Below are 26,781 nucleotides of genomic sequence, written 5' to 3' on the forward strand. Positions count from 1 at the left end.
TTTTAGTGCCGTCCCTGCTGTTTTTGTCCGTTTGCCACAGAAGTGGCGTCAGGAGATCCTGCTGGGGCCGTGCGCACCATCTCGCGTCTTGGAGGCAGAACTTCAGCCTTGTGAACTACATGCTGATTTGTGATGCTGATGCCTACGTCGCCAATAAAGCAATCACACGCTGAAAGTTGTTAAATTGTCACACGTACGTCTGGGGATTAAAAACAGCGGTGCGCCGCTGCCCGGCTGTGGCTTGCAGCTCAGAAGCATCATCTCAGCTCAATAGCCCTGTATTTGTGTTAACTCGACAACTTTAAATGTTCTTTGAGCTGGATGCTTGGCGTCCGGGCCTGGAGCGGCGAGCAGCCGCTCCCCTCTCCAACCTCATGGAGGCCCTCTTCCTGTCTGGCCCACTAATTGCCCCGGGCAGGTGTGCCTGGTTTCAAAGCTTTCAGGCCCTTTGTCCCGCAACCCTGCTTCGGGTGACCTGCGCGCCAGTGGTCTCCAGATGCCAGCAGGGCCATGCGCGAAGCCTCTTGGAGGACAAAGCGAGGCCCTTTGAGCATGGGGCCAACGGGAGGGTAGGCCGGGGACTAAGAGCGCTTCTGTGACAATAAACATCTCATTAGGCAATGCAGCTGTTAATTAGGTGCTCGAGCTCACCTTTTATCCCCGTGGGCACACTCCGCACTGTACTGCGATGCCAACGTGTGGCAGCGTGGGGGCAGACGCTGCTTCTGTACGCCATTGTTTCTGCACTGGCCTGGCTGGTATTAGGGGCTGGAGGCAGTCAGAAAGTCAGCGCCAAGCGGTGATCTGATGGATAATGACTCACACACTGAGATAACCAAGGCAGGACTTCCTACTGCTGCAGCCAGCAGCGCGCTTCAGATCGTCATAAGAAAGTTGCAGGCTGCATTGGCAATAACAGCACTGCTTGTGCGTGTGCATATTACTTTAAATTCAGATCCTGTGACCCGAAGACCCACCGGCTGCTGAGTGAACCGCACTGACGACCCTGGTTGATGCTGGAGTGGTTTCTCTGTAGCCCAGAGAACACACCATCAATCCACTTCACTTCTGTGCTCAGCTTCAGAAGCATACCCGGCTGCGGTGTTTGCGATGGGAGTCATCGCGAACTTCAGGCTGCCCATTACTGAATTACTCGCTGGCGTCACTAAGTAAGTGCTTTACTCCTAGCTGCCTGCCGTGGCCCTATATGTTTCTCTCATCTTCATTGCTTGATTTTTGCTCCTAATAAAGTATTGCTCATAGTCATTAATTCCCTGCTGGTGTCCCTGGCCTGCCGTTCTTTAAGCTAGGCTATGGTTATGTGTCCCTCCCCCCTGTGGTGTATGTCTCCCCCAGGGCTCATGGTAAACTCCGAATGCCGGCGTAGTAGCATTTTAACACCCTGCTGGTGTCCCAGGTCAGTATGGAGAGATTATGTGATTTGCCCATAATCACACAGTATGTTGAGCCAACGCAGAAATTCGGACTTACCCGTTTTCCAAGTCAGCAGCTCTGATACCAATTGACTGATTGATTGATGGGCTTCCACCCCCTCCTCCCTCTGCTGTTCTGTTATTCACGTTACTCCCGCACACCAATGCTACAGCATAGGGGAATTGGACAGACATCCCACCGATGCATTGCCTCCTTTCACTTTAAGTAACAGTATTTTGCTTCAGCATATTATGCACCCCGCTTTACAAGTAGTTAAGTAGTTGTATTGTAATACAAATAGAAGTAGGTTCCTTCTTTTTATTTTCAATGCCTTTTTCATTTCTTTGATTCTTGGTATTTTTTGTTTTTTTGTCCTTAATCGAAAAGCCCTGCTTTACTTTGATACTCAACAGCAGTCCTGGCAGCTTCTTTTTTCTTTCTCGTCTCCTTTTGCGTTTCCTGTTGGTCCCGGCATCTTCTCTGCCATCCCCCCCCCTAATGATGGAAATCACAACAGAGTCTCTACATTCTTTCTTTATTAGGCATGTTAAAGCTACAGCTTACATCATTGTAATTCCACCTACAGTTTGCACAGGCAATCTATGCAAAGTTTTACTTATCAAATGCATTTCGTGATGTTGCATTCCCCCAGCCTCAAAGCTCGTCTCCTCCCCGCTCTCACCCTCCCTTCCACAGAGTAGAAAACAGCGCTGCTCCTGAAAGAACTTTCTTATAATATGAAAGAATTTCAGTTCATTTATATACCTAATACATTGTTGCAACATAAATATAGCCAATTTAGAAATTGTGTTAGGTAATCTTGTGCTCTTTACTTAGTATTATATAATATTGTTTTTTTTGCTTGTTGTTTTGGAGTTTTATAAAGCGCAAGCTCGACCCAAAGGTATCAAAGCGCTTTGCATGAGCCCCATTTGCATTTTTGTTTTACTGCGCATGTGTTTCCCAGCGTTTTTATTGACAGCCACCTATATGTGCCTGCATGTGCCGGCATTTGTTAGGTGTATGAGAATTGACACAAGCAAAGACCTTTGGATTTGATCAAAGATGTGTTGAAATATTTAAAGAATAACTTTTGCTACTCAATAGGCTTTGCACTGCACTGTTATGCGGGCGTGGTTCAGACAGTTCTGGAGAGGGCCTTTGACATAAGGTGGAAAGGTATGTTTACATGACGGGCAGAGGCCCTAGCATCTGCAAGTCTGATTTTAGGAGCTGCCTGTGTTTCCAGAAGCATGCCGAAAGCATAGCTTACATTCACTTCATGGAAGTCAACAGAGTGATTTCAGCAGAAATATGGGCCTATTCCCAACATCTACTATAAACATAGTAAGATGGAAGGATGATTTAGCGAGTTTAACTGTCACCATTGACAAATGCGGTAATTGAAAGGTCAAGTGATCAAATCTGATTAAGGTCATGTGAATTCCATCCTTATTGTTATTTAAAGCATTTAGAAATGGTAGGAGTGTGCTACATATAATCAATGTCTTATAATTACAAATTAGGTTTAACACAAAGGAACACAGGACCTCACGGCAAATGAAGAGAGTGATGAACAGGAGCCAATAAGATGATAATTTTGCATTCTAACATTGCATCCCAGAAGGCAATGGTGTATTAAAGGTGATTATTGATTACGTGCACTGTGTTTGTGCAACTTCCAGTCACTCCCTTGCCCCAAAATAAACACCATGTAACCTACTTCAAGTTGGCACAGTGGCTCAGCAACATTACTGCTTGTAGTAAACATGTTGTGGCATCTACAAGTCACAGTTTAAAATTTGCTTTCTGCACAAACTCCATATCCCTCTCTATCTTCCTTTCTATTTATTCTGTGCAGCTCTCACCACTTTTCAACGTGCTACATAATTCCATTACACAAATATACTCCACACCGCAAAATTCTACCCCACACAATTCCGCAACTATCAATTCAATACAACCCACATACATCTACTACACACCACATACATCCACCACACTCCAAACCAAAACACATAAGTAAAAGACATTGTCATTTACAAGGCCAATAGCTCTAACTCTCTCGCAAATGCGAGACCTATTGCATTGCAAATGCTTGTTACTTGATGTTATGATACACGTTATTAAAATTGTCAATTCAAGATCAGCCTAATGGTTCGAACAGTAGTATTGCATATTCATCATTCCATACTATGTACAGATTACTGGTTGTGTGTTTGCGTTACACAGCGCTTAGGTTGAGGTTTCATTCTACCAGGACCACATGGATGAAACCACCTTTATCTGTGAGGGGGGAGGGGGAATCCCTCACCTCACCCCAAGAGAGCAATTTAAGAGGGGATGTGGCCTAAAGGCTAAGGCGGTCAAACTAAGTTCAGTTCAAATAACTTTATTCGATTCTTTAGAATTATAAAAGTTTACATATATACATAATAAAAACGGTTAAGAACATTTTTAAAAGTTTCCACGTTCCCTTCCATATATTTTGGTGTACCATTAAAATTTTAATCGACATTTAAAGTCATCATACCCCTCCCCAACATAGTTTACACATTTGACTAGTTATAAAAAATACCTACAAAAATGTACATTCTTTTTCACAATTCATAACGTTTTCTGATTAAGAGTGCGATTCTAATAAAACTAAGCACTTCACTTGAGATTACAGCTGTAGACAATGACCTCAAGTCGACAAAGCCTTCCTGATGGGAACAGGGCTGAACAGCTTTCAGTACAGGCTTAATAAAGCGTGCTCTTGGGTCTGCATAAAGTGAGCAAAACAACATGAGATGCATTGTGCTCTGTTTGGCCTGAGGGCCAAGGACAAGGGGCTAGTCTCTCACACCAGCCAACCTGTTTAGGATAGGCCAGTAAAAAGTGCAGGGTGCCCAACTGAAATCTAGTCAACAAAAATCGTGATTGTACATGCAAGGTAAAAGACAGATAAAATTGCTGATGTCTTAACAACCTACCATCTAACATGCCCTGGTCCTGATTAGACATATTTAATTCAATACGGTAATCATTTTTATTTTTTTATTTTTTTATTTTTTTTTAAACCGTTTATTACAAGACTCAAAAAATATACAAAGATGGGCCTACAACCTTCCGGCCGGCCGCTAGCAGACAAAAGGAGCATACGATACACATTTATAAAGCACGTGGTGCTGCGGAGGAGCATGCACAGGAGTTAACAGCGTTGAGAGCCACACCATCTAGACCCCACTATACGGTTTCATTTTAAACTTAAAGAACAACAAGAAAAAACAAACCCACAAGGCAATCCACGATCGGAAATAGCAGCATGTGCTCCCCTGGAGGGGGGACCCTAACCATCCATAGGGGTCTCAAGAAGGGGAAGAGATCAGGACTAGGGCTGGGTGAACCCAATGCCCGGTACCGGGGGGATGAGTCGGCTAAGGGGACGGGGCCGGCGACGGATCGGGCAATAACGGCGGAGCACAGATTCCCCCGCGGTAGGCGTTCCAGGGGCCCCATACTTTCACCCATGTCCCAGGCTTACCTCTCGCCACATACACCACCTTTTCCCGAAACATGCACCAATCCATATGTTCCTTCCAGGCCGAGACAGTCGGGGGCCTCTGGGATCCCCACATTTGAGCAATATCGCGCTTGGCCACCATATATCCCAGAGTCACCCACCACGTCTGCGGCGCCGAGTAATCGGTAGGTTCCCACACATTCAACAGGCATCTCCTCGCTTCGGGCAACAGCGCCACATGCGTAACCACTCGCAGCACCTCATGCACACCACGCCAGAACCCCTCCACCTCCGGGCACTCCCACAAGATATGCAGAAAAGTCCCCAAAGCACCACACCCGCGCTTACACAACCCGTCCAAATCATTTTTAATTATAGTTTTCATATTAGGTTGGATGGTATCTGGGTTGTTATAATATTCGTATAGGTCAATTTTATAGAAGGTATCCTTAACATAACGTAGCCAAGGGAGTGACATTGCGTTACCCATGTTCATACGGTCCTTAAGGATACTCCTAGAGAAAGTCAGGTCTTCTGAGGACCAGATTTTCACCCATAAAATCAGTGGTGCAATATTTATACTATCTTTCATCACATATTCCAGGCCCACCTCGGAATGACAAAATGATGTTGAGGAGCTACTAGGGATCATTAATAATATTTTTAAAAATGTATTCTCTAAAACCTGAATCTGGTAACTCTTATGGTAACCCCATACTCCGGCCCCATAGGTAGCCACTGATAAACATTTTGACTTGTATAGAGTTATCATTTCAGCTACCGGCTTGTGTCCTAATTTACAAGCGAAACGAAAAAGCCCCTCTATAATTCTACTGGTCAGTTGGGCCCTTTTCAAAACCAGGTCATCCCACTTCAGTTTATTATTCAAAACGTTACCTAAATAAGTAAAATTGGGCACCTTCTCGATAGTCTTTCCTTTCACAGTGAATTTTTTAATTTTGTTTTTTTTCGGACCACAGACCATGACAAAGGATTTACTAAAATTAACTTTCAGATCCAATGCTAGCATGAAGTCAGTCAGGGCTTTTTGTAAACTGTTAGAGTAATTAAAACCGTGTCATCTGCATATGATAACAGAGGGACCAATTTAGCATCTATTCTTGGAAAATCCAGTTGCTGTTTAATCAGGAATGATTTGAGGCCATTGGTATATACAAGAAATAAAAAGGGGGCCAGGATACAACCCTGACTGCCCCCCTCCGTAGAGGCAGTGGGTCGAGTCTTCTCCCCTCCTGGGCCAAAACGAACAGCTATGGTGGTGGATTCATGCAACCAGCGTAGCAGGGTGATGAGGGGTTCTTCAAACCCCATTTACCCCATCATTGTCCATAGCTTTCCCCTAATCACAGTGTCAAAAGCACTGGACAAGTCCATGAATGCCAGGTGAATCGAAACTCCCCTGGCCTTCATGTACTTGCCCATGATCAGGGACACTGCTCGTTTGTACCCATCCCCTTTCTAAAACCGTATTGGGTATCTGCCATTAGACCTGATGCACTAGCCCATGATTCCAATCTAGCTAAGATCACCCTCCCCATGACCTTGCACGTAGAGTCTATCAGGGAAATTGGCCTGAAGCAGGTGGGGTCGTTCCTAGTGCATTTTTTAAAAATTGGTACCACCACCGTTTCCTTCCATGAAGATGGGATATGGCCGACTATTACAGCCTTAAAAACATTGAGCAACAGGGGGGCCCATAATTGGAGATTGCTTTTAGGCAAATCTAAGGGAACTCCGCCTGGACCTGGCGCTTTTAGAGATATACCCTTAGCTATCGCATCTTCGACCAAGCTTAGTTTATATGCCATTAGTGGATTAATAACTGTCTCATCCCTTTGCTCTATGCTCCGTGAATTTAAATATTTTTTTTTAATGAGCTTCCCAAGCTTCACCTGTTATGGTCGAGTCAATGCTCCTGGCATCATTAGAGAAGAGTGGGCGATTTATAATCTCCCAAAAACTCTTCGAGTCCTTGAGTGCGGTGGATTTCTCTAGGTCCTCCCAGGCTGTTCTTCTTAAATAATTTTTCCTGTGGTTAATAGCTTTTTTATAGGTCTGTCTCGCTGTCTTTATCACAGCCATATTCCGAGGAGCCATTTGCAGGGCTTTCTTAAGTTCTCTTTGCGCCTTTAAGCACTCTGCATTAAACCACCTAAGTTCCGGCAAGTCCCGTTTCCTAATTGGCTTATTTAATTTTTTGGCCACATCTACACAGATTGATTCAAATGACTGAATGACTATGTCTGGGGGGGGAATCAAAGGTTAGGCAGATCATACATTTACTTTGATTTTCTTTAATGATGGCCTCCTCAAATTGCTTTGAGTCTATTAAATTCCATTTCAGCCTTACCCCTTGGTTGCGGTTATACTTTAACGGGTGCTCATCCCCCCCTAGCTTGCTGTGCTGTGACATACATAGAAAGAATAAGGGGATTATGGTCACTGACTGGATGTGGTTCAACGGCGAAACTATCTACAAGCCAGGTGTATTTGCTAGAAATTGGCAGAAAGTCAATTGTACTCACATTACCTCCCCCCTGATAGGTTGGAAGCTGGACAGAAAGATTACTATCCAAAGAGTTCAACATACTAAGGTTGTTTACCAGAATAATAGTGTTCAATGCATTGCTCTGTGGTGTATGCTTGTAATGCGGCACAGGTTCGTTTTCCATGTCAACTACACCACATACTCTGTGTGAGCCTTATTGGCAAGCAGTACAGTTAAAATCCCCCGCCCAAATTATACAAAAGGTTTGAAATTTCGCAGCCACATTATCAATCTCCTCTTTAAGTCTATTAATGACCTCAGTATTATTTGGATCGAAAATATTATAGTACCAGTTAATTAATAAAATTATAGTATCAGTTAAATTAAAAATTAAGATAAGCTGGTACCAGTGGGAATTTATTATATTCTCTATCTTTATCGAGTCTTAAAAGCGAAATAAAAGTCACTAAACCTCCCTTAGATCTCCCTGCAGCTGATGGAATTGCATGAGTATTTAATAAGCAATATCCATCGATAGTGACATCGACTCGGCTCCAAGTTTCCTGAAGACAGATGTCAGATGTCTTTACATATTGCAACCAAGCCTCGTCTGTTCGTTTTGAAGAAATACCAGCAATATTCCATGATGTAAACCTAAAAGGCTGTGTATTAGAATTCTGAGCTCTTGGAACCTCATAAACACTATCAATATCATTAAGGTTCAGATCCCTAGGTGCCTCTTCGATATTATCATTGACAATCGCATCATCCATGTCAATTTTTAGGTCCAACCCCGTAGTTCCTACATACTCAATATTCGAAAACTGGGGGTACTGTAGGCTGTTATCATAGCAGTTTATGGAAGGAATAACCGCTATACAGCCTATTTCCACAGTAACAGTCTCTGAGGTACTAACCGGTATAGCAATTTCCCCTATATTGTTCCGGACTGGGGTCAGTCAATCTATTTCTGCGAGATCGCTCAATACCTCAAAACGGTTTGGTTGGAGCCGGGGGGGGGGGGGAAGGAGATGCTGTGTTGCCCCTACAGGTTTACCTTCTCCTACAGTATTCCGCCCAGCTCCTGGTGGCTGGTAAAAGAACCCCAGGGGCAGGACGAATATCCCCCTCACACCCTCAAAACAGTTCTCCATCCTATTTAGTATAGTCCTAACTAACCCTGGAGATCTAAAAGTCAATACGATACAATCTCCCCAGAATGATTTGTTAGATTTTCTCACCCAACCTATGCGGCGGGCCATTTTGAATTCGGAAAATAAATGCCTGTTATCAATGCCCGTCCTAGTACTCAAAAAGTGAAGCGATTTATTCCTCAGTGTTGACCAATGCTCAATGTCTCTAGACGAAAGTATTGGAACACTGGCCAACACCACAGTATAAGGTGTTGCCTCTGGAGGTAAATGTAAATTGGAGTACCGGGGGCTAGAAGGTCTTTGTCCAAAAAACTGCTCCTCTATTGCTAATACATTTCGAGGCCTGTCTGTTAAATTAATGTCAGACTTATCTTTTGGGATATTTCTTGATATATCTGCAATCTGGCCTTGCACATGGGTCAGCCCTTCTGCCCGACGTGATGTCAGTGCCATTTATAGGGTGATGTACGACCCTTGAGTGAGAGGGGTCAGCCTGGCTTGCTGGTCTAGGGGCAGGTTCAGGGTGGTGCGTATTACCATTCTTAACAATACCACCGGCCACATTTTGTCCACCGGCTAGAGAAGCTACAGAGGTTCTAAACACAGGTTTTACCAAACTGTTGATCCTACCCTCGATATAAATTAACTTTTTTTAAATAGGATCTAAGTGGGCTGAGATTACAAGTTCCAATTTTTTCATAAAAGTGTCTTCCAACTCCAACTCTTGAGTAAGAGGAGCTTCCAATGTTGCAACATTATCCAATACTTCAGAAGCCGCCCCTTGGTTGCAGTCTGACTCAAGAGATTTACTCTTGGGACCTGAAGGTTTACAGAAGGAAAAACTCTTGTTTACTTTGTTTTTTAGGTTTGTTCGAAACATGCCCCTTTCTTTTTTTGGGGGGATGTGCATTACTAATTCCATGGTTAATTTTTGCTATTTGACCTCTCGTAACAACGCACAGTCTCAGTGGAGTGTCAGTTTTTTCAATTTCAGCCGAATCGTCAGTATTTTTACCCAGTGACTGTATGGTAACAATTCGTGAGGGACCCATTTCCAGGTTAGATTGTGAAGCAGAGGTGACAAGGGCAACAGGAGTAGCAGGGGCAATTCGTTGTTGAAAATTTGGTGGGTCCAAGGACAGTCTACGTTCTGTCAACTCGATTTCGTGGATGAGAGCCGACTCCGTCCTCAACAGAAAGGCGTCCAGTGTCCTAACTACCCCTTGCCCATTTCCAGATTTAGGTCTATTCATCATGTATGGCCTTGACCCTAGTGTATCAGTGTATCAATATCGGCAGTATAAACAATGGTAGAGTCAGTACCACAATAGGATGTCACAGCACCTTCTAGAGTGAAATTAGGGCCAGATGTTAATAACGTGGCCCAGCCCAGCCTCTGTCGGACTAAGATGGGCTAAGACCGGCCGTCTTGGCCCAGGCCGGGCACGTCCCGTGTTGCGGGACTGGCGTCTCTGCCCCTCCAGGGGCCGGGAGGAAAGTGCTGGCGTGCTAGGGGTCCAGGGACAGCTGCAAAATTACAATGCCGGTGCTCGCGGTCGAACTCAAATCTGGGGAACCAGGTTCGAGTCTCGGCAATGACGCTCAACATCCTGTGATTTTGGGAAAATCACCTAATCTCCTTGTGCCTAACAAAAATGAATGTGTCCCTCTGTAACGCAACTGGTGCTCATGTAAAGCGCTCTATACCTTCGGGTCAAGTTCGCGCTATATAAAACTCCGGAAAAAAGAGACCAGAAGTGTAGGATGTGGAAAGAAATAGTCTCACAGTGTCGATTACCTGCGCATACTTCAACCAGACACCCGTGAATGGCATGCCCTCATCTTCATGGTAATAATTGAGAGAGCAGAGAGCGACCATACCTCTTGAATTTTGCACTTAAACTTTCTAGTAATGGAAAGGGCTTAACACCTTCTGAAATAAGCATGACCAGAGAGGTGCTGCTCTCCACTGACATTTGACAGGTTAATGGGCAAGGCTAGCGGAAAAGCCAGATGTATTGTCATCATTTAAGGCGGACGTGACCCAGGTATTGGCAAGATAGAGACACTGCCAACTATGAGGATATGAACGAAATCATAACTGGGGCTCACAACAAATTATTTGATAAAATAAGAAGTTTCCTTTTCAAGCCACGATGTCGGTGCCACGAATTACCTATAGCACAGCAACACCGGTATAACAAGGACTGTAGGCAAACCTATTAACTCCTTTCAGCAGCAATAAAGTCCAAAAGCTAGCTTCTATTCAACAAGCAAGGAAATTGGGTACGCTGTCCCAGTGGAGAGTAAGAAAAGATTGGGACAAACAGCGGGACTAGTATAAGACTCTATCGTCCAATTTAATGTAACTTACTTTGCAAGTAGAAAGGCTAAAACGAGGAGATGTTGCTAAGATATGGGTCAGTTTGTAGTAAACAATAGGATAATACGATGTGAAAGGAAGCAAATTTAGATACCCGTGATGTCAGCTTGTGTTTATATACGTAGGTAAGGTGGTTACCTTCACCCTGCTTATTGTGCTGTAGCTGCTGGGAACACTATTCCAAGCCAGGTAGGCACCTATTTTGGCCAATTGAAAAATCTTAATAGGATTGCAGGTCCACAAGCGCCTATTTCACCAATGCCTTGTTACCCATGCCATATTTTCCAGCCTGAGAATCAGATTTAGGTGTTGCTCTTCTCGCCCAGCCTTTCCTTGGAGCCAGGGAGGTGGGAAACGTTCACAGATTTGGGTCCTCGAGCTGAGCGATGTATTCTTCGGCAGCTCAGTCAGTCATATTGGCTTTATCCGGAGTCATGATAAAAGAATACGTCCATTTAGCAGTTACGTTAAAATGTTTTGTCCTGCTAAGAAATCATGCAATCCCCGCAGCAGCAGCAGCAATTCAGGAACCATGACGCTATCTATACATCACCTTTGTAGACAAAGTGGAAATTAAAACCTTCGTGCTAGGATATGAAGGGAATCGATGGAGTGACGAATTCAGCTATGGTTCAGTTCTGGCTCCATATGTAGGTGCTAGATCTTCCCATAATTACGTTAGGAAGATCTGCAGTGGCATCGCTAAGAAAGCTAGGAACACCAGTCACGTCTAAGCTGAACGGCAGTGGGGCCAAAAGACATTCTTTGTTAGTCTGCCCTGGGCTTCTGAGTAATGTTGCAAATTAATGCCGTATATTTACGGGTTACAGAACAGGACCCATAATTTAGCCCACTAAAAGCTGGCTCGCAGGGGCAGGGCACCTATAACAGCGAAGGGAGGAATGGGGCTCTGGCAGCGACTGTAGCCTCCCCAGAGCTGTGGCGGAGATACAGGGCGATCTGGAGGCAGACGGGTACAGTAAGGGTACCTCTGCGACAGGCGGTACAGTAAGGGTACCCCTGTCCGGCACAGTAAGGGTGCCCGAGCCAAGGTCCAGGAGCCGAAGGGGGTTTTGGGAAGACCGCGACGGCGCCCCGTTAGTCCTTCGGGCGGTTGGGGGGCCTGACCAACCGGGGGTGTGCCACAACACGTTCCGCCCCTGTCAGAAGGGGCGGGAGTAGGAGACAGATCACGTGACCCAGTGGATGATCTGAAAATAAATATGTGCCGCACTGCCGGGCATCGACCCACCGTGCGTGCTGGCTCACCAGGCGGGCGGAGCAGCGAGGGGCTGCTTGCCCTGGATCGCCCGTAAGATAACCCATTTATCGTCATACTTATGTTGTATGAAATAAACCTGCAGCAGTTCTTCACCCACAATGAAAGTGTCAGTGTGATCCTTGGGTGACGTCTGTGCATGCGTGTTGAATGAAGCGGATGACGGTGTGGTCACTAGAAAGCTGCCCTGCTGATGTCCCACTGCGTGGGACGCGGGCAGCGGCAGTCTCACAGTGAAAACAAGACTACGTGGCCATGATATCTGTCCAGACATGCCAACACTCCCGATTCAGGCGGGAGACTACCTATTTCAAGGCTAGTCTCCCGCCTCCGGATTCAAGCATCCCGAAACCCGATTCCTCGGGGTTTCAGCTGACAGGGCTTGGTATTGTGTAACGTGCTAATTATTCCAGCAATAGTCAGAGTGCCAATGCAGGGGCTCTAGAAGGGGTGAAAAACCAACAAAGCCCCATTAACAAGCGAAGGGTCTTTTAAAGACCTGTGAAGTACTCGGGGGCGGCTGTGTGGGTGCCTAGGAAGTTTTTTCAGCCCGGGGTGCCACACACGGGGAGGGGGGGTGGGGGGGGGGTTGGTGTATGCATTGCCAGCAACCTGCCAGGCCAGTGCACAACACTTGCATCACCATCTCTCTGCCTGCCATTGCGCTCCATGCTTCTGAAAGGTTGGGAAAAAAACGTGGATTTGCGTTTCAAATGCCCGATCCTGCAGCAGCACACTTCCAAAGCCCATACATGACAGTAACCCCATTCAAGGCCCAATTTTCCCTAATTTTTCTAAAAAATCTTCCACTTTGCTCTTCTGAAATGTTGGCATGTATGTCTGTCAACCTACCAATCACCAGAGCTGGTGGTGGACTCCAAGGAAAAACTGTGGGACACGAATTATGCACTACCTGTCGCCCTGCTTGTTTGGCTGTGTCCCCAACTTGAAAATGGCGCTCTGAGCAGAAAACTGGCCTCTGTGTGAATTACCGTATAGGTCGTGTGCCCAGTCTATGACGTCACTCTACCAACTGATAGTTAACAGGTGCTCTCGTCTATCTCCTGCAAATGAATAGAACCACACACAGTTCCCAGAATGCATGGATTTCTCTCCAATAAAGTGTCCCGGTGACGTGAGTCATCCGGTACCCTTGGGGCAAGGTGTAACCTGGGACTTGCTGTGCTCGCCGCTGACCCGCCTTTGCAGCCCACAGTGCCTTAGGCCTGGGCCTGTCCCTCAGATGCCATCTTATTGCGCGGCTCCTCAGGGATGTGTGTGCACCCCGCGTTTATTGTGAGCTAGACCGAGCTCTTATCTGAGGCAGACAGGCACGGAGACTTCTGGGTGTGCAGGGCACGCCCTGGAGTTTCCAGATTGGCTAATTCAGGGCGGGCGCATGGCTTGGACACTCACGCTCTAATGCTCAAGTCCCCTGCTTTTAATTAAAAAAAATACCTGTTTAGTGGGAGTTGTGGTGGTTCATTACACAAGGCTTGAAGTGTGTGGTTATGGATGAAGCACCGAGGCTGGTGGAAGTGTGACCACGCGCCGCGGATTTGCCCGAACAGTTTCGTTTTTTCACCATCGGTCCCAGTAAATTTACCAGATGTCCCCGTTTTAAGGTGGGGTGCCTAAACAGAGGGAGGCAAGTTTTGATAAGTTCCGGTGCAGAAAGAAGTGTAGTAAACATAGGTGACTCTGTTTAAAAGTTGCATTTAATACCCTTTAGTTCCTCTTGTTTGAGTTTCTCACACCGGTGAGTGCTGTCATTTAATTCATTCCGAGACCATCGGTACATGGAGAACTGAAGTTCACCTTCTGTGTTTGTGGAGTTTCCCACTTGTTGGTTTTCAGTATGTGGTCACCCTAATCATTGGGGGTACATGCAGGGCTTTAAGTGGGGCGGGTCTTGCCGGTGCTCAGCACCAGCAGTTCTTTAAAGCAGGTGCCAGAGGGTGGGGGGAGGGGGGAACTTAACTCTGCAATAGTAGCACTGGTCACTGCTTTTGATCCAACTCCTAAGAGACTCGTTTTTCAGTTTTATATGGGACAAACTTGGAGCGCTTGACATGAGCACCATTTACATTACACAAGCACATGTTCATGTTTTTTAATCAAATGATGTTGATTGAGCCGACTTCAGGCTCGAACCTGCTTTCTCAGCTCGAAAGTAGGCAGATGTAGCCTAATGCCACATCCTCTCTCACAAAAATGGCAGCATGTTCAGTATTATACAGTGCTTTAAATGGGCCGGTACTCACCGGCACTTCTTATTGTTACTAAGTCGAGTACCGGCTGCGAGAAGGTGGCCTGAGATATGCTGTCCACTAGTTCTAGTTGGGCACCTTGTATCAGTCCAAACAACCCCGTATGGAGATAGGTTAAAGACGACCTTTATTGAAAGCTAACCTAGTGGTAGCTATGGAGAGCAGCCTTCAGGCTAAGTCTGAAAGAAATGTAAAGCAGCTTGTTTTACCAGTCTATAATCTCTTGAATGATCAAATGAAAAGACACCACACCAGGTATATATTAAAAATATATGTATTTAAGGTTAAACACACCCCTCTAGTCTCTTTATGAGACTGGAGTTCGAAGTACTAAAGTTACAAGTGATCAAGCATCAGTAAAAGCACAAATACACGCTTGGGCCCTAGGGGCGTACCAAACCATATACTAAAAAAGTGGTATAAGAACCACGACTGAAATAGGCACTAGGCCTATTGCCTCTAGAATCGCTGGGACCCCAAGGAACCACCCAAGGTAGTGACACAGGGGACCCACGGGAGCTCTATGCAGTGTGGAAACACAACTGCGGGTTCCTATTATCTTCTATGGGCAATGTCGCGGTTGGAATTTTAAAGATTAGGGACACTTCTAATCGAGTCAGGACCAAACCCCTTTGGACTTAAGAAGTTCTAGGGCTAGCACCCACGAGAGCACCGGAGTACTCGAGTTACCTCACTGAGGGAAGCCGGGTGCATAGGTGTCTTTTGGTGTCGGGGCGCGTCGTCGATTTCAATGGAAGCCTGCAAAGAACTGCTGCTGCCGTGAAGAGGAGAAGTGTCTGGAGAGATCCAAGCCTGGATCTAGGATGTAAGGAACCTGAAAGCAGAGGGGACAGAGTCTGGGTCACTTGCCAGTGACCTAGGGCAGGATGGACCAAGGCCCACAGATGTCGGGTGCTTCAGGTGAGTTGATGGGTGTCTTGACTCTTTGCCACGAGGTCGAGGAGGCGTCGACGAAGTCCAGGAGCCGGATTCGAGCTGTCCCACGAAGTCTGTCGAGTGCTGCGGTGTCGGCGACCAGAAAGGACCCAACAAACCTTGGCAACGGCAAGTCACAGGAATGCAGAGAAAGGACTGCGGTGCAGACCAGCAAGGTCTGAGGGACTCACCCAGCGAGGGTAAGTCGGGGCACATCTGGAGCAAACAGGAATGCCCAATTAGAAAAGGAGTTGCCTTCGTGGGGACCTGCTAGCCAACGGGCTAGTGATCGCGAAGGAGCCTCGAGCAGTCGCACTTGAAGCTGGCCCACGGGTCACTCGTGGAGTGGAGGTCAACAATCTTCGGTGCAGGAGGTGCTCAAGGCTGGGGCTACTCGGAGCCCAAAGCACAACTTCGAGGATGACCAGGAAGGTAGTGTTGCTGCAAAAGTTCACGGTGTCCCGGGGTCACGGTTCCACATCACCCACGATAGCCACGGGCCTCAGCTTTGCTGTGGACTCAGGGTAGCCTCGGGGGAAGTTTGGAAATCCACCTCTGGGGATGCAGAGACTTCGGCGTCCAGCGGGAGCTTCAGAATTGCAGACCGGTCAGTTGCTTCTTGGTGCCTGCCAAGCAGGGGAGTCACTCCTTGACCCCAAGGCAGATTGCTTCCATCTTCTAGTCGTGATAGAAAGTCGAAGGTCCAGGATATATGTTGCAGAGGTTCGTCCAGGGTTATCTAAAGTCCTAGGGACTGGATTCCTATACTTATACTAAGTTTAGGGGATGGACTAACTCTAAGGCCCCACCTATGGGTGGACCTGGGGTGGGGGTGGTTACACCCCTTCCCCTTTGTCCAGTTTCGCGCCAGAGCAGGGGCTGAGTGCCCCTGCAACCGGTTTGAACTGGGCTATGCACAGGGACACCTTGTGTGCCCCAGGCAGTGTCTCAAAAGCATTCTCTGAATGCACCCACCCTGCCCCAATACACATCTGCCTGTCTGGGGAGGTGGTTACACCTCCCTGTGATAGGAAACCTATTGTCCAGGCCTCCCCTGCCGGAGTTTCCCCCAGCAGCAGGAGGCCAGACCCGTGTCTGTGACAGTGTCATCCATTTTGTGATGCCAGGGCTTTGGAAAGTTTTAACCGGGTTTAGCCAGTGTGAACATGTCTCTCCCTCTAGAAGGGTGGAATGCTACCCCCGCCGCCAGGACTGGCAGGGGTGTAGTATTCCAAAGCGTTTGACACCAAACACGACATGTTTTGATGCAGCCATTCCAAAGTTCGCATTTACCGCAAGGTTATAATGCACTTAAGAGTATATGGTATGGCTGTATCACAGAACAGCCATAAGGAAGTATTTACGAATGCTGCAGAGGGGCTCAGTTCATGCTTGGGCACCCTCTCACATAAAACCAAGCACTCTGCCTTCAGGATTGTCAAGACCTGCCATAGGAGTGGCTTATAGGTTTCTATGTGTCTGTATAAGGTAGTGATATAGGTAGCCTATACCAATGTAAGCGGTGCAAGCACATCCTTACCCAGGCTGCAGTAGCAGACCTGTGGTGTCATTTTGGAGTGATTCCCAGGGGTGGCATAATATATGCTGCAGCCCCTGGTAGGCCTCTGAGGTACCTATGCCCTAGGTACATAGTATACCATCTACTAGGGGCTTATAAGGCACTCCAGAATCCAATTAGATATGTACCTAATGTACATGGAAACCATTTTACAGAGAAAGCAGATAGACTGGGGCCCTGAATAGCAGGATCCCAGTCCAACTAAGTCATAAACCAGCAAAACACCAGGAAAAAAGTGGGGGCAACCATATAGTCAGAATCCACCTTTCTACACTGGCACATCTCCACTGTCAAGGAGAGTGCCGGTACTCAGGATCAGATTGATGAGTTGGGCACTGGACTGGAGCCCGAGGGCCAACTGTGTGCCGTGTTTCTGGCAGCATGTTGGCCGTTTGCCGTCTGGCAGTATTATTCAGCTGTGGCAAGCCACCTGATGGGGCCTGTACGGCCTATTGGAGGCAGGGCCAGACTGGGAACGCAACCCGTCCCTGGCAATCGAGTCGGACTGGCCGCGAGGAGTAGGGCTGCACATGGAAAACACTGCAGCTTCTTATGTTACAGGGGACCGATATTGCAAAATCGTCCCCCAGTTACAAATACCCCCCCCCCCCCGAGGTCCAAAACCGCCCCCACCCTGGTGGCTCTCTGGGGAAACGCCCGGTGCCCGCTACGGTCAGTCCGGCCCTGATTGGAGGCATGCTGAAAGGGCAAGAGGGCCTCTGCTCCGTTCCTACCCAAATTTAAGCTCTCCTTATCCTCACCACCCCCGTGCCAGGTGTCGCTGCTGGGTCCTCCTGTTAGTGTTTGGGACACTGGTGCGAGCCTGTGCCTGACCGGCCAAGGAGGAACCCAGGTGAAAAGAGCCATCCATATTCACCCCTTGGTCTGACTGTCTTTCTTCTGACTCACTTGGCCCTTTAAATCCACCCCCAGCCCGCCTGCTGGGACATTGAGTCCATGATGGGCAGGGTTGATGTGGTGAAGATGGCCTAAGCGGCCTCCCTGGTGCCCAGGTGAGGTGGGAGGAGGTCAACTGACCTTCCCATCGGAGGCCAGGATTGTTGTTCCCCTGACCTCTATCCTGCTGGACTCTGCACGTGCTCAGGACCCAGCAGTATTCACTCTCTGCCACTGCAAGCTATCCGGCCTGGGGCCTTCTGTCGAGGGGAAAGGAGGGAGAATGGGGGTGAGTGAAGGTGAAGAGTGAGGGGGAAGGAGCAGTGAGTTTAAAGTGGGAAAAGATAGAGAGGCAGAAGGGGGACGGCAGATAGATAGGGGAGCGATCCAGATGACTATGGAAAGCAGAAGAGAGGCGCGGAGATGGCAGAATAGAAATAGAATGCTCAGACGAGTATAAGCTCATAGTGGAGGGCTGAAACATGTTGGCCTCATCCTTGGGTAGTATTGCTCCCTCACTTTTTTTTAATCTAACAGACTAATCATCATAATAAAGTTTCAGTCTTGAAGTAATTTTATGTAACTTTTTTTGGGCCCTCTTGCTTTTCTACAAAAGGCCGTACAGTGTGATTGCATTGCTCGTGCCACACGTGTGATCCTTCAGCCACAAGTGCTCCCTCATTCATATGGTTGAGATTGCCGGAGTCCAAATTACTGACATGGAGGAGGAGCGGGTCCTATGATGAAGCCCTGTGGTTGGTGAAGCCCTGTGTCTGGTGGGTCCTCTGATGATACCCTATGGTTGGTGGGGGATAAATATCACTCCAATTACTGGGCCACTCGTAATGCGATCATCTGGCTTCATCATTGGGCCCACACCAGTGATGCCTTCTTGACTGTGGTGGACTCAACACACAAAAAAAATGTATACGGACACGTATTTCATGTGACAATTTCCTTCGATGCACTAGCTCTGTGCCTTGGAATCCGTGAGATTCATGGTATCAATTTAAAAAATGGCTGCACGGTAGACTAATCCTATTTTAGTAATATCTCTATCTGGCAAGGTTTATGAAAATGGAAATCTTATTAAGCAAGACCTTTGTTTACTTTCTGTCAAAATGTCTGTCGGAGCCCCTTTTAGAGGCCCATGGTGCACGCAGGGATACTGGGCCCAACCGTGGTGGTTGAGGGCTTTTACACCTTATGACCTGGGGCCTGACCTACTATAGATTCTGCTCAATTGGGCCAAGTACCCATTCTGCACTTGCCTCTCAGTGGTAGCTGTGGTCGAGCTTAGTGGCCCTGGCTCCACTAAGGGCATCCCTAAATGCTGCGGCGAGACTGGTTACAGATACCAAATGAAACAAGCATATATCCCCAGTACTAAAATCTCTCAAATGGCTGCCTTATGAATCACAAATTCAGTTGAAGATTGCTGTTCTGGCACACAAAGCCCTTCACTTCAGTACTCCCATGTACCTGGCTCAAAAACCTGAACTATCCTGTGGGGTAAGAGCCTCAAGAAGCGCCTCTACCTTCCTCTTGAAACCACTCATTCTTAACAAAAAGAGAACTTGTCACAGAGCTTTTTCCAGCGCTGCCTCAAAGATATGGAACTCTCTTCCACCGGAAGTACGCAGAATCTCCTCAGTGACAGTGTTCATATTGGAAGCCAAAAGATTCCTAATGAACAAATTCTTACCCTAAGAGGGACAGACTTCACTTGCCCATTGTCATTTTTCCTACTACCATTGTACCTCCATTTGTTACGGCTCTTCTTTACTGCATACTGTTGACCCCCACTCGTCGCCCGCCTACACCTGTTGATTGTGGTACCCTCCTGGGTACAATTGTCCTGTAATCTGCGAATATTTTTGTGGGTTTTTTTTTTGTGTGGATATTACATTTATGTCCTTCCTTCTATCATATTGTAAAGCGCTCTGATATCCCTCGGGATCTTGTTCGCGTTATATAAAACTTTAAAAATAAATAAATAAAGGCTCCCTCAGGAGGGATGTAGATATAGGTCAGTAAACATGGCTCATAACTCAAAATACAAACTGTACACAAACAATAAATCAATGTCCAGCCAAATACTTGCTTTTTAAAGAAAAAGTAGTATTTTATTTCTAATTCTACATATGCAAAGAGATGAGACATTCAAATGCAACAACACAATCCCCTTGAAGGTCAGGGCTCTACTATGTTGTCTGGCATTCCCCATTAGCCAGTTGGATACATCAAGGAACAGAACTATTAGACCTTACTCAAAAGTTCTCCCTTCTTTAGGGACATAGCCAAAAGTGTCTACGGCACTGCAACACCGTTAACAGGAAATCTCCTAGGGCCCCAGAGGCCCGGTTTCAGTCTCACCCACTCCTGCGTTATGGCGATATTCAGCGGTGCAGTGCATGCCCTCTCCTCAGGTCGATCAAAGTCCAGATCCTGTATACCAAAGTCGGGCCGCTTGCGATGGGTGTGCCAGGACCTGGTGGCGCAGGCTCTTCCTGTTGAGTAGTGCTGCCCATCGGTTTCCAGTGGTCGGAGCTGCTCCCGCTCGGCATGCTCAAAAGGTAAGTTGCTCTTCCCCCTAGCAAGGGTGCTGATGTGATCCTCGGACTCCCGACCAAAGCTCCAACATGGGGGCAATGTTCTTGGTGGCATCCAAATGAACCTCGGGGACTTTGTCAGGTGCAGATCACGGAGTGCAGGCTCGAACTGCTGGTAACAGCGCTTCTTCTTTGGTCTGGACAATGGCCCAGACTCTAGTCCAAAGTGGTACCAGTAGCCCCCTCCTGGCATTTGAGGTTGCAGCAGTAGTCACTACATGGGCACAGACACTCCTCCTGTGATCACACTCACTATGGCAGCACTTCCTGGCATACAGGGTCACCACTCCCTGCAATCTGGCCTAAACTGAGTTCACCGGTGACCCCTTGCATATGGGGTGTCCGCAGTGGTGCGGCTTGGTGCTTCCTGCCCAATGCTTTCAATTTGGCTCACGAAAACACCGCCCTCTCACGGCATACAAGGCTCGTAGAGCCGATACCACACATGGGCCACGGCCTGATCGGTGCACAGCCTCAAACCTCGCTCAGGAAATTCTCATACAGGGCTCCACACTGGACCTCACTCCCTTAAACACTCTCCTCTTCTTCACAGGGAACACTGGTCTTGCCAAGCAGGCAGGCGATGGTGCTGCAGGCTCCAGGGCAGGTTATCTTGGTGTCCTGGATGATGTCCCCTCTCCCAGCAGGGAGACTAGCTGGCCGTTGCCCCCAGTCCTGGTCAAAGGCAGAAGTCTTGCAGAGCTTCCCCTTCTCACACAGCCCGTCTGGCTACTTAGCAGATTGCAAAATTTTTGGGAACTCAACCTCCCCTTCTTATAGCCCTTTCCAGAGACAAAAATGTGATTGAGGGTCTGAGTCTTTGAAGTTTTATGTTGGAGTTCTGCTTCTTTTTACAGTAGGCACTTCTCCTTTTCATCTTCGTTCACAAAAGATGTCTGTCACAGCTGGCTTGACTCCGAAGCGGACTGTCCGCAACAGAATTCATGGGAATGGTCAGAGTTCACCCTTCATGTACTGTACTTCGTGCAAGCACAAATACACCCAGCACATGTGGTCCCTGCACTCGCACTGCACAGCACTACATCTCTCATGTAATATATTCCTCTAAGGCATACATCCCGTACATGTGTAAACCACACATGTACTTCATCATCATTGTACTGTACAGTGCCCAGGCACACATACAAGCAGCGCAGAGTCACCACTCCTGCCCTAAGCAGCACTCGACGTCTACCTGATGAAGGCCAAGGGTGAGTTAAACACACAGCAGCTGAACATTTAAAAAGGTGAGGGAGCCTGAAGGCCTCACTCTAGTGACACAGGCTAAGAAGGGTCCTGTTCACTACAACTGATCACTACACGGTATACTGCCACCAACACGCTTGTGCTGCTTAACTCCTAGTGAAGGCAGTAACCTTCCACCACTATGAGAGCATCTCTTTGGGTGCCTCTCCCGGTCGAACAAAAATGCAATCCATGAGCCAGGCATATGTCATGGTGCACATGCATGATCTGTGTTTGTGTATGACAAACAAATCCGCATTAGGGATCCAGACAACGATACAGTTGGGTACTCGGGAGTAGGTGTACACATTTTTACCATGCAGAGGACTTTCCTCCCCAACAATGCCTTTGGTTCTGTGAAAAACCTCTGGTTTGTATTGTATATTAGGGAAGAAGGTATATTCCTCTTTTGGTATTTGAGAAAAAGAGGCATCACTAACACCACCCTTCAATACCACCACTTGCTACCCACAAGGTTGAGTCAAGTTCAAGGTTCTCTGCCCAGCGTTCAAACTGGGTCACATGCAACACACAACCTACCTGCAGATCCACACTATCTGCTGGTATATAGGCAACTTAATGTGCGTGGCCTACTACTTGTACCCAACCTCCCCTCCCTCAGCCAGTCAGGTCAAAAGCGGAAACAAGTGTTTCACAGAGCAAGGCCTGAGACTAGGGAACAACCTGGCCTTGCACATCTGGGAAGTCCCCTCTCATACACTTTGCAGAAAGAAACACTTTATAGAAGCATATATATTGTCGTGGCAGGGAAAAGTGCTTGTTAATTCCCCAGTAAAAAGCACCTTTTTCACAGAAGAAGAAAATTCCAATATGAATCAATATTTTTTTATCTTACAGAGTTTATATAGCGCGAACTTGACCCGAAGGAACTGGGTATCGGAGCGCTTTACATAGCACCAGTTGCGTTACATGATCACACATTCATTTTTGTAAGGCACGGGGAGATTAAGTGATTTGCCCAGAATCACAGGATGTTCAGCGTCATTGCCGAGACTCGAACCCGGTTCCCCAGATTCAATCTACCGCCCTAGCCGTTAGGCCAACTTCTCTCCCCAATATGTATTACGGAAATTATTACAGGGGGAACAAAGAGATGTATAGCCTCCTGAGGGGTAAAACACTCCTAAACACCCTGGGCTAATAAAATACTATACAAATTAGAAAGTGACATAAAGGGGGCTAGATGTGGAACTGGGGGACCTAATTCGAGTCACGGCTTCAGCTCTATATCCTGTGATAATCTCCCAGTTTTTAAAAGAGAAAACAAGCATTAGCAATGCCAATAGGTCTGACTTTGAAGGAAAGTTGTATGGTAACATGAAAAATTACAAGTAAATAGCATGAGGTTAAATCTTTTCTTTGTGTGGAAGCAAAAGAACTGTAGAGTAATATTGGTGTAGGCTAAAAAGTTAGGTGACAGTTGCACTGTCAAGCCCGACCTAAAAATACACTTAGGTTAACATTGCCCTCCTCCCATCTATGCTGCTGCCAGAGAAGGATAAAAACAATAAATGATCTAGTTATCTAAGACACGTCTACAGCATTACAGTGTCATGTGTGTGCCACGGAAAGTAAAACCTCAGCCCGATGGATAAATAAAATGATCCCCGCTGCAGGGTAGGGCAAGCACTTTTTTTGTGAAAGGACACAACTTCTACCCAATCAAAACATGTACTATTGGCTCCCATTACATGGGCTCTGCCAAAGCCCCTCACTCGTAATGCTCACATAATTGTCTGGCAACAACTGTGCTGTCAAGCCAAACCATAGAAAGTGCAATGTAATCTAGTGCTCATATGGTCAAGTTTGTACTTTATATAATACTGCAAACAATGATCCAGTTGTTTGAATTTGTATGTGAGATCTAAAGTGCTGTAAATATCGTAGGATAGATTAAGTGCTATGTAACTTCTCAGGAAGAATAAAGCAGGGTATCTTAAGAGAGGTAAATTGCTTGAATCTCAATGTGAAGGATACCTCAGTGTAGAAACACTCAAACGCCGGGAGGGAAGGGTATTTTTCTAGCCATGGGCATCAAGAGTGCTGGCACTCTATGGGTGGGAGGATGCTTTGAAGAACTCGCTCACAAAGATATCCAATTATCTAATTAACTCAGGGAGGGAGGGCTGTTATTGCTTGGTCAGCCAATCAAAATTTGCTGACTGGCCGCCACTCCAAAACCCTTGGAGAGGTGGGAGCGAGCTCTGCTGTTATTGTGCTGAGTGGGAGAGCAGGTCAGGGCATTGAGGGCGGGTGCTAAAGAACAAGAGGATGGGAAGATGGAGGGAAGGGACAGAGCATGAACGTCAATTCACCAAAATGCTAGGGGTAGTGGAAGTGACATCACACAGCCTTTGAATCAATTGCACGCAAACACACATGCTTACAGTTACACACGCTCTCTCACGTAAACACACACTCACCTGCACGCACATACACAACAAACATTTAAAAGCATTTCTTTTTTACTTGCTTCAGCTGGCAGGGAAGGGCATAGTCCAGCTAATTGTACTCCATTTTTTATTGCACTAATAGTGAATAATAAACCATTCATTATTTAGTAGTAGTGTAATAAAAAAAATCGAGAGAAAAGAGTGGAGCCCAACCAACATCCATAAGTATGAGCTGCCACTGTGTTCCTGGCACTGGTTTTGCCACCTCTGAAGCCAGGTGTCACAAAGGCAGTGGCAGGGGTCGCAAGAGGCAAGCCAGGGGTCGCAGCTGCAACCCCCTATATAACGTCCGTGTGACAGACTGGGTGAAATGGGTGAGGACTATGTTGGAAGGATCAATCACTGGCGAGTGAGACCGACTAGAAAAGAAGGAAGCGTCCGGGGGTATCTATCAATCTTACAGCAGGTGCAGTGGCTCCGGGGGCCTCTGATCCTTGTAATTTACTACCCATAGCTGCCTAGTTTTCCACATCCATGTGCGACTAATTAGGCCACCCTTAATTGTTTTCTCATAATTCCAGAACTTGTAACAGACCAGCCAACTTTAAAATAAATTTCGCTATGTGATAAGGGGGTGTGGTCTTGGAAGGGTGTTGTTTATTGACGTGCCTCCAAAGATGAGCTGGGAACCCACTAAGTGCAGGGGTGTCCAGCTTGACTTGCCTGTCACTGTGTGATATCGGCTCTGCACCGGGTGACCGGGTGAAGGGATCTGATATTGGGTGACACTGTGGCACCATGTGAGTTGGCATGTGAGTTGTAGTTGTAGTCTTGGTTTATACTGGGTTAAACAAGTCTCAGAATTCCAGTGGGACTGGTCTAGCTAGGCATACACGGATATAGACAAATTGGAAGCTATGACTTCTCGACCAGCACTCTTAAGGCCCTTTTCCCTTGCTTGCTCTAGGGCACATGGTACACCTGCCATGACACTGCTCATTCCGTCTTGGTTTGCATTCTGGGACTAGTAGTCCTGATTACCCTGTTAAAAAATCATGACTATAAGTAATGGAACACAAAGAAAATACCTAGATTGGATTACCTACTCGCATACAGACCTCTAAAACTTGAGATCTCCAAGAAAGAGAGAAGTAAGACGGGCGGTGAGAAATAGAGGAGTGAGGTGGAGAAGGAGAGATGACTTAGGGCCTCATGTAGGTAGCCAAATACCGGTCGGTAACGGCCGATTTTCGGTAATTATACCGTTACCGACCGGTATTTTGGCTTTTGAGATGTAGGGGGCTCATTTCTGTATTCGGTAATTTACCGAATCGGTAAAATTACCGAATCGGTAATTTTACCGATTCGGTAAATTCCGAATACAGAAATGAGATGTAGGGGGAGTGTGTGGGTGTTTTTAGGAGTCGGTATTTACCACCAACTAATAGTTGGTGGTAAATAATGAATGGATGTGTTTAAGCATTTTATAGCGCTTAGAAGTGTGCAATGTGGCAGACATACATGCCCTTAGGGCATGTATGTGTGCCACATGTGCACACATGGCCGAATCAGGGGTGCAACAGGGTGTCAATGTGACACCCTGCCACCCTTGCATGTGTTCCCCCCATTACCGAATCGGTATTTACCGATTCGGTAATGAGGCATACCTTCCCATCAATGGGAAGGTATGCCTCATTACCGAATCGGTAAATACCGATTCGGTAATTACCGAATTTTACCGATTCGGTAATATTTCCCAAATGATTACCTACATACAAGTTACCACTTCTTAAATACCGATTCGGTAACGTTCGGTATTTAAGAAGTGGTAACTTGTATGCTACCTACATGAGGCCCTAAGTGAGGAAGGAGAAGAGAGTTTGGAGGAGCCCATTGGCAGACATGGAAAGATGCATGCTTGTTAAATGTCGGCCACTGGAAATAGGAAAACAAAATAGACAGAGGGCCGTGAGGATTTGTTTACTCAACCCTGAACTGATTAGCATTGCGACACTCCCTGGGCCGGGTCCTGGGGAAATGTTGTGGATTTAAGATAGCTGTTTTAAACCTTTCGAAAGATTTCGTGTGTGTCTTCAGAATCTAAGTTGCTAGGGTATGTTTTCCTCAATTGAGAACTTTGGAGGAATAGAATTCCTCAATGAGCATCTGGGCAGGGTGGCCAGATTCATAACCTTATAATCTGACCGTGAGGCCCAACTCTGACCCCCTTGTTATGCTACGTCATAAAGGCCGTCAAGGTCAGTCTGAGGGATCTCTGGGAGCCTGTCAGCACAGCTCTGCTTCTCTGCTTTGAATGAAAGCAGAAAGCACAGCTGCAGCAGGGGGAAGTCAGGCAAAGTGGTGGGAGTTAGTCAAGGATGGCAGGTAAGTTTTGTTTTTTATATTTTTGTTTTTACCGTAGGGACATGATACTGAACAGAAGTCATATTATGTATGGCTCCCCCATTACTCCTCTGTCACTGTGTAGCAGTTGAAAGCAGAGACAAGATGATTTTGGGGGCCATACATAACATAAAATTATAGATGGAAAAAAGTGAATTATG

This window comes from Triturus cristatus, chromosome 11, assembly GCF_964204655.1.
Source record: "Triturus cristatus chromosome 11, aTriCri1.1, whole genome shotgun sequence".
In the NCBI taxonomy this organism is placed as follows: Eukaryota; Metazoa; Chordata; class Amphibia; order Caudata; family Salamandridae; genus Triturus; species Triturus cristatus.